Raw genomic sequence first — 9,651 nt, 5'->3', positions numbered from 1 at the left:
TCTCCTATTCTCTATGCCCCAACCCTGCTCTCATGCTCTGTCTGTCTGTCTGTCTCTCTCTCTCTCTCAAAAATAAACATTAGGAAAAAAATTTTTTAAAGAAGAGATTAGGAAACAGACTCATAGAGGGAAGGCTGTCAAGATACCACAGAAGATGGACATCCGGAGGCCAAGGAGACAAGCCTCCTAAGAAACCATCCCTGCTAACACTTTGCTATAGCTTCTAGAATTATGAGAAAATAAGTTTCTGTTATTTAAGCCACTGAGTCTGGTACTTTGTTATGGCAGTTCTAGCACACTAATACAGGGGTCAAGCATCCATGCACTGTTTCACCATTATGTATAATGGTAGCTGTAGGGTTTTTGTAGGTGTTCTTTATCAACTTGAGAGAGTTCTCACCTATTCCTATTTTTCTGAGAATTTATATTTTCTGAGAATTTATATCATGAATGGGTTTTAAATTTTGTGAAATTCTCTTTCTGTGTCAATTAATGTAATTATGTGATTTTCTTCTTTAGCCTGTTAACACGGTAGATTATATTTGATTCATCTTCAAATACTGAACTGGACTTGCATCTCTAGAACAAATAAGTCTTTGTATATATTGTGTACATTGCTGAAATCTATTTGCTAATATTTTGTTGAGGAGTTTTGCATCTATAGAAGAATGAAACTGGACCACTTTTTTTTTTTTACCATACACAAAAATAAATTCAAAATGGATGAAAGACCTGAATGTAAGATAGGAAACCACCAAAATCATAGAGGAGAACACAGGCAGCACCTTTTGGACCTCAACCATAGCAACTTCTCACTAGACACAGTTTTGAAGACAAGGGAAACAAAAGCAAAAATGAACTATTGGGACCTCATCAAGATAAAAATCTTCTGCACAATGAAGGAAACAACCAACAAAACTAAAAGGCAACCTACAGAATGAGAGAAGATATGTGCAAATGACATATTAGATAAAGAGTTAGTACCCAAAATATATAAAGAATTTATCAAACTCAATACCCAAGAAATAAATAATCCAGTTAAGTAATGGGCATAAGACATGAATAGACATTTTTCCAAAGAGGATATTCAGACGGCTAACAGACACATGAAAAGATGCTCAACATCACTCATCATTGGGGAAATACAAAACAAAACTACAATGATATATCACCTCACACTTATTGGAATGGCTAAAATTAATAGCACAGGAAGCAACAGGTGTTGGTGAGGATGTGGAGAAAGGGGAACCCTCTCACAATATTAATGGGAATGCAAAGTTATGCAACCACTCTGGAAAACAGTATGGAGGTTCCTCAAAAAGTTAAAAATAGAACTACCCTTAAAATAGAACTACCCTATGACCTAGCAATTGCACTGAGAGGTATTTACCCAAAGGATAAAAAATACAGATTTGAAGGAACACATGCACCCTGATGTTTATAGCAGCATTATCAACAATAGCCAAACTGGAAAGAGCCCATTCATTGACTGATGAATGGATAAAGATATATGCAATGGAATATTAGCCATCAAAAAGAATGAAATTTTCCCATTTGCAATGACATGGATGGAGCTAGAGTGTATTATCCTAAGCAAAATAGGTCAGTCAGAGACCTGTATTACTTCATTCATATGTGGAATTTAAGAAACAAAACAGATGAGTGCTCGCTTTGGCAGCACATATACTAAAATTGGAACGATACAGAGAAGATTAGCGTGGCCCCTGCGCAAGGATGACACGCAAATTCGTGAAGCGTTCCATATTTTTTCAGGTACATCAGGAGCGTCTCTATCAAGAATACAATTTCAGCAAGGCTGAGGGCCATCTGAAACAGATGGAGAAGATATATACTCAGCAAATACAGAGTAAGGGTATAGAATTGACTTCAATGAAGGGGGAAGTCACCTCCATGAAGAAAGTGCTAGAAGAATAGAAGAAAAAGTTCAGTGACATCTCTGAGAAACTTATGGAGCGAAATTGTCAGTATCAAAAGCTCCAAGGCCTGTATGATAGCCTTAGGCTGCGGAACATCACTATTGCTAACCAAGAAAGTACCCTTGAACCATCCATGATTGCACAGTCTGGTGTTTTTAGCTTTTCATTAGGGAACAACTCCAAGTTTCCTTTGGACGGTACACCAGTTCGAAATCGGGGTGGTGGAGATGGAGATTTTCAGTTCAGACCATTTTTTGTGGGTTCTCCCACAGCTCCTGAACCCAGCAACAGCTTTTTTAGTTTTGCCTCCCCAAGTCGTGAAGTAGAGCAGCAGCAAATCTCTAGCAGGGCCTTTAAAGTGAAAAGAATTTAGCTCATTTTACAGAACGTTTCTCTGTTCACTATCAGTGGTCTCTTTTAGCAAATTATCTTTATTCTAGTTAGGGTAGGAGTCCCCATCCTCTGTGCTATTACATTTTTATGAGAAACTAAATGTCTATAGGAATGACTTTAGAGCCTGGTTTCTTTTTCTGTTTCCATTATTTAAGGGATGAGCATTATATTAAACTCAATTTTATTGTGAACTGTTTTCACAAGCAATGAAAAGGGTACAATATTATTGAGTGTTTTGTAGATCACCATTTGTTTTCCGTTTGGGTTATATCTGACTGGACTACATGTTTATGTATATGTATGTAAGCACCTGTGGTATATGTCTACATGTCACTCTGGGTTCTGGTATTTATGCATATATTTATGTATTTGACCTTGTATTAATTTGTTTGTGGAGGTGTGCTAATGTCAGTGAATGAGAGCACAATTTGATACATGTATTTCAAGTCTTATTATTTCTTTTTAAAATGACTCACATTGATAAAGTTATTTTGTAAAGTTGATTTTTGGCATTCATTTTAAAAGGAAATTACTCTTTAACACTTTTGCCAGCAGTTGCCTTGGGCCTATTTAGGAATGCACTCTTACACAGAAAACTTAAACAATATGTTATTGATCTCAAGAGATTATATGAATTAAAATACTTATTAAAAGTATTAAATTAAATACCCATTAAAGAAAAAAAAAGATGGGGCGCCTGGGTGGCTTAGTTGGTTAAGCGTCCGACTTTCACTTAGGTCATGATCTCACGGTTCGTGGGTTCGAGCCCTGCGTCGGGCTCTGTGCTGACTGCCAGCTCAGAGCCTGGAGCCTGTTTCAGTCTGTGACTCCCTCTCTCTCTGACCCTCCCCTGCTCACGCTGTCTCTCTCTCTCTCCTAGAAATAAATAAACATTAAAAAAAAAAAAAGAAACAAAACAGATGAACATAGGTGAGGAGGGAATAAAAGAGAAAGGAAGCAAACCATACGACTCTTACTGATAGAGAACAAGCTGAGGGTTGATGGAGGGAAGTGGGTGGGGGGTGGGCTAAATCGGCAGTGAGTATTAAAGAGGGCACTTGTTATGATGAACATTGAATGTTATACATGAGTGATGAATCACTAAATTCTGTTCTGAAACCAATATTACATTATATGTTAACTAACTAGAATTTAAGTAAAATTTTGAAACAAAAAAGTTTTGCATGTATATTCATTAAGGATATGAGTCTTTATTTTTCTTTTGTTGTACTGTCTTTATCTGTTTCCAGTATAATACTAGCTTCATAAAATGAATCTTGAAGTGTTTCCTCCTCTTCCACTCTCAAAAAAAAAGAAATGCACAAAATTAAAAGAAAAAGAAGAAGGGCACCTGGGTAACTCAGTCAGTTAAGCATCTAACTCTTGATTTCAGCTCAGGACTTGATCTCATAGTCGCCATTTGTGAGATCGAGCCCCAAGTAGGGCTTTGTGCTGACAGCTCAGACCTTGCTTGTAATTCTCTCTCTCCCTCTCTCTGCCCTTCACCTGCTCAAGCAATTGCTCATCTGCACTCTCCCTTTAGCGCTCTCTCTCTCTCTCTTGCTCTCTCTCAAAATAAATAAATACTTACAAAAAAGAAATTGCATAAAATTCTTATTCACTTTTTCTTTCCAGAGAGAGAAAGTTCGTGAATGGGGAGAGGGGCAGACACAGAGAGAGAGAATCTCAAGCAAGCTCCACACTCAACCTACTGAACTATCCTGGTGCCCAGTGTTCATTCGTTTTTAAATGTTTGGTAGAATTCTCCAGTGAAATTACCTAGGTTTGGAGAGTCCTTTCTTGGAAGTACTTACATTATAAATGTAACTTCCTTAATAGTTATAGAGGGGGGAAAATAGTTATAGAGGTATTCAAATTATCTATTTCAAATTGGATGAACTGTGATCATTTTTGTTTTGTAAGGAATGGTTCATTCTATCTACATTATCAAATCTGTATTTGTAGAGTTGTACCTATTCCTCTCCTCTCATTCTATTTATTTTTAAACATGATGATGTATTTAATTTCATTCTAAAGTGGAAGCGTTTTTTTCTTATAGTAAAACCTAAAACATACTTGTAGTAAAAAAAAAAAAAGTCATATACTAGAAAATAGAACCCCAAACAGGAAGCAAATCTAACCAATTAAGACTGTTAACATTGTAGTGAAGAACATTTCAGGTATCCATCTATCCATTGTCTATCTACACACAAACACACATATGTATATTTAAATACACATTTTTATATAAATGGAGTCATTACTATGCATACCCATCTACAACCACCTCTTTCATTCAGCATGTATGATATAAATCTTTCTATGTCAATGTAGATCTGTATGTTCATTGATAACAAGACCTTTCATGGTGTAAATGTATCAGAATTTACTTACCTTAATCTAATATTTTAGTTAGAAAAAAGACTAAATTGTCTAGCGTTTTAATTCTATAAACAACTCTGCAGTGAACATCCTTGTGCATATTTATCTTCCCGCATCTGTGTGATTAACTCCTTAGAATTATGTCCTAAGAGAAAGATGGCTGGTGTATTCATTTAAAATTCTGATACATAGGGTCAAACCATATCCCACAAAAATGCCTTATTCCACCATCACATTGGAAACACCAAATATTATCATCCTCTTTTTCCCCTCTTTGCCAATATGATGTGTGAAAAAGGATCAAGATTTTTGGTAGTAGTTGTTGTTTTGCTTCCTTAATTACTGATGAGGTAATTTAATTTCATTCTAATTTAATTTCATTCACGATATGTTCATGTTTTTTTGTCTTGTCACTTGTATTTCATTTGGAGTCACCTAGAAGAGGTAGGTTTTAAATAAATGGTTTTATCCGACACTCTGGAGGGTTAGTTTTAAGAATATGGAAAATAAGATCCTGGGGCACCTGGGTGGGTCAGTAGATTAAGCATTTTCCTTGGCTCAGGTCATGATCTCATGGTTCTTGAGTTTGATCCCCAAATCGGGTTCTCTGCTATCAATACAGACCCCACTTCAGATTCTCTATTTCCCTTTCCCTCTGCCTCTCTCTCTCTCTCTCTCTTTAAAAAATAAATAAGCATTAGGGGCGCCTGGGTGGCTTAGTCGGTTAAGCGTCCGACTTTCGCTTGGGTCATGATCTCGCAGTTCGTGGGTTCGAGCCCCGCGTCGGGCTCTGTGCTGACTGCCAGCTCGGAGCCTGGAGCCTGTTTCAGAGTCTGTGACTCCCTCTCTCTCTGACCCTCCCCTGCTCACGCTGTCTCTCTCTCTCTCCTAGAAATAAATAAAATATTTAAAAAAATGTTTTAATAAAAAATAAGCATTAAAAAAAAGCTGAGTGGAGATAAAAAATATATTTATAAAAAAAGAAAAAAGAAAAGATCCAGCTTTAATACCTGTCCCAAATGCCATAGCAATGTGATAATTTTACAGAAAATTATTCTTATTTCCTTCATAAAAAAATAATAAAAGCCCAGTTGGAAAGATGGTGGTAATGGCTGCACAACAATACAAGTATATTTAATGCCACTAAAATGTACACTTAAAAACGGCTAATGTAAACTTTATATTTTGTATATTTTATCAGAATTAAACCATAATCTACTTAGGGAAGATAGATACAGACACAGACACATGGATACAGATGTTTAGATACACATACACATATCTAAGAACTTATATATATATATATCATATATAAGAATTTTTACTTTATTAGTTTATAATGAAATGATTGGTTCTCAATGTACTCTCCTCAAAAGGAAAAAAATGAGTAAATAAAACATGTCTAATATCTCACTTTTCTTTTCAATACTCTAAGAAACATGGGCTTCTTAAAAGATTACATCTACCTTTATTTTGAGGTTTATAAAACAGAAAGTCCTGTCATAAATAAATTGGGCAGGAAGTCAAGGGCACATTAGAGAAACATGAATAAATTATATGCTCATCCTAAAGACTGCTTATACTGCTGCAAATTTACTTCAGAGAAGGACATTATTTTATATCAAACTTTGGGATGACAAGGCTTTTTAAGTTCCATTTATGCTTCTTTTATGGATCAAAAGACTTAGAGGTCCTCTTCCTGCTACTTGCTGATTTTTTTTTTTTTTTGTAACTTCATTGGGTATTTTGCTCATATCTCACTATTCTGTCATTTTCCTTATCATGGACTGATATTTCCTCAGTTCCTGTGACACAGGTCCTGTGGTCGGATCATTAATTCATCATCCGTTAACTGTCATTTCTCATTAACTGTCACTTCCCATTAACTGTCACTTTCCATTAACTGTCACTTCCCATTAACTGTCACTTCCCATTAGCCCAAAAAGCCAGGGTCAAAGTCTAGACAAGTCTGGAAAAGGAACTAAGACCTCTCCCAGCCCTTAGGGCCCTGAAGACTGGGTCCTCCTGTCACCTCTCTGCTCTCTTCATACATACACAGGGCTTTTCCATAACTCTGGGATCCAGAAACCTGTGGTTTTGAGAGGGGAATTGAAAGTGGATAGTTTCCAGCAGTCCCTATCCAATACCACCAGCATTCTTCACAGAGCTAGAACAAACAATCCTAAAATTTATATGGAACCGACCCCAAATAGCCAAAGCAATCCTGAAAAAGAAAATCAAAGCTGAAGGCTGCACAATCCCCAACTTCCAGATATATTACAAAGCCATAATCATCAAGACAGTGTGGTACTGGCACAAAAACAGACACTCAGATCAGTGGAAGAGAATAGAGAACCTATAAATGGATCCACAAACGTACATCCAACTCATCTTTGACAGAGCAGGAATGAACATCCAATGGAGTAAAGACAGTCTCTTCCACAATGGTGCTGGGAAAACTGGACAGCAACATAGAAAAATGAACCTGGACCACTTTCTTACACCATACACAAAAATAAACTCAAAATGGGTGAAAGACCTAACCGTAAGACAGGAAGCCATCAAAATCCTAGAGGAGAAAAAAACCTCTTTGACCTTAGCTGCAGCAACTTCTTACTCAACACATCTCCAGAGGTAAAAATGAGCTATTGAGGCCTCATCAAAATAAAAAGCTCTGCACAGCAAAGGAAACAATCAACAAAACTAAAAGGCAACCAGCTATTGGGAGAAGATATTTGCAAATGACATATCAGATAAAGCGTTAGTATCCAAAATCTATAAAGAACTTATCAAACTCAACACCAAAAAAACAAATAATCCAGTGAAGAAATGGGCAAAAGACATGAATAGACATTTCTCCAAAGAAGACATCCAGATGGCTAACAGACACATGAAAAGATGCTCAACATCACTCATCACCAGGAAAATACAAATTAAAACTACAATGAGATACCACCTCACTCCAGCCAGAATGTCTAAAATTAACAACTCCAGCAACAACAGATGTTGGCAAGTATGCGGAGAAAGGATCTCTTTTGCACTGCTGGTGGGAATGCAAACTGGTGCAACCACTCTGGAAAACAGTATAGAGGTTTCTCAAAAACTTAAAAACATAACTACCCTACAACCCAGCAATTGCACTACGAGGTATTTATCCAAGAGGTACAGGTGTGCTGTTTCGAAGAGGCATGTGCACCCCAACGTTTATAGCAGTGTTATCAACAATAGCCAAAGTATGGAAGGAGTCCAAATGTCCATCGATAGATGAATGGATAAAGACGATGTGGTAAGTATGTGTGTGTGTCTAATATTGTGGAGTATTACTCAACAATAAAAAAGAACAAAATCTTGCCATTTGCAACTATGTGAATGGAACTAGAGGGTATTATGCTAAGTGAAATTAATAAGTCAGAAAAAGACAGATATATGACTTCACTCATATGAGGAATTTAAGATACACAACAGATGAACATTAGGGAAGGGAAGCAAAAATAATATAAAAACAGGGAGGGGGACAAAACATAAGTGACTTAAATATGGAGAACAAACAGAGAGTTGCTGGAGGGGGTGTGGGGGAGGGGATGGGCTAAATAGGTAAGAGGCATTAAGGAATCTACCCCTGAAATCGTTGCACTATATGCTAACTAACTTGGATATAAATTTTTAAAAATAATAAGAAAGGAAAGGAAGAAAGAAAGAAAGAAAGAAAGAAAGAAAGAAAGAAAGAAAGAAAGAAAGAAAGAAAGTTTCCTGCTCCTGCTGTTTGCATAGAAGGTGCTGCCTTCAGCTTGGAAGCCACCGGGGAGACAACAGATTCTGATTCCATCGACACTACATCCCCTTCTCCACCCAGCTGTATGTTTTGTGTTTATATGCTGTTTTTAAATGTGTTTTATATTTAAGAACAGAAATCAAATATTGTTTGTTGCTTAGCCTCCAAGGGTTTTCTATTGCTCTTAGAATAATATGCAAACTCTTTATATGACAGTTGTGATCTGACTTTCATCATCTCCTTCTGTCCCTCAAAGTCATTGGTTTTCCCACCCCAAGGCCATTATGCTGGCAGTTCCCTGCCCCAGCTCTTCCCGCATGGGGGCTCATTCTCATCGTTCAGTCTCAAACCAAATGTTACCTTTTATCACATCGTCTTACTTTCTTCATAGCATTGACCATGCTGTGTAATTGTCCCATTTATTTCGCTGGCCTCTTATCTGAGTCGTTTCCCTGAACTAGAATGTAAACTCCATAAGGCTCTGTTGTCTGTCTTGTTCACTATTGTATGCCCAGCACCTAGCACTGCCTGGAGTAAGGGGTGCTCAGTATAGGTGTGTGTGGATGAGCAAATGAATGAGTGCTTAAAAACCCCTATTCCCTCTGCCCCAAATCACAGTGGCCATGAAACTGAGCATACCACGTTATAGGAAAAGTAACATGCAACCCAAGAATGTACAGCCTGAAGTTTGGTGTTAGAGAAAAAGGCAAATACTCAATGAGCTAAGAATTACAGTTAAGAAGGTGTCTCGGTCCCATCCCCAAAAGAGATAAAATCGGGATAAATGTACCATTTGAAAAGAGAACACACAATGGCTAGTACCCGCATCTTCCAGGTATTGAAAAGATCAGGTGCTTGCTAAATCTCCATGTAGGGTGTATCCTCAGGAAGACGTGACTGGAGCACAGTGACGTTAAGAAACGTAAACTTCTTGGAGGCCTGGGGGCCGGGGCCGGGGCCAGGGCCAGGGCCCGGGGCCCGCCCCGCTGCCGCTGCCCATGCGCGGCCTCAAGACCAGTCAGGACCTACCGGCCAAGTGCAAGGGCGGGTGCGTGGCGAGCCCGCCCGCGGCGCATCCCTTTGAGTCCCAAAAGACGGGGGTGTGTGACAAGGAGGAGGCGGCCGTAGGAGTCGTGGGTTGTGCGTCGGAGCGGGCGCGCGTAGAGG

General features: G+C 38.1%; 1 non-coding gene and 1 pseudogene across 1 annotated transcript; both read left to right on the top strand.

The window, feature by feature from the left end:
- The first annotated feature begins 1,662 nt into the window (after positions 1-1,662).
- LOC144224876 (U6 spliceosomal RNA) lies at positions 1,663-1,769 on the top strand. Its single transcript, XR_013333170.1, has one exon. It is a non-coding gene; the product is annotated as a U6 spliceosomal RNA (small nuclear RNA).
- LOC144224825 (E3 ubiquitin-protein ligase CCNB1IP1 pseudogene) lies at positions 1,735-2,746 on the top strand (annotated as a pseudogene).
- The last annotated feature ends 6,905 nt before the right edge of the window (positions 2,747-9,651 follow it).

The sequence above is a fragment of the Crocuta crocuta genome, unplaced genomic scaffold (assembly GCF_008692635.1).
Source record: "Crocuta crocuta isolate KB4526 unplaced genomic scaffold, BGI_CrCroc_1.0 scaffold112, whole genome shotgun sequence".
Taxonomy (NCBI): Eukaryota; Metazoa; Chordata; class Mammalia; order Carnivora; family Hyaenidae; genus Crocuta; species Crocuta crocuta.
This window is presented reverse-complemented; position numbering and strand designations above follow the sequence as displayed.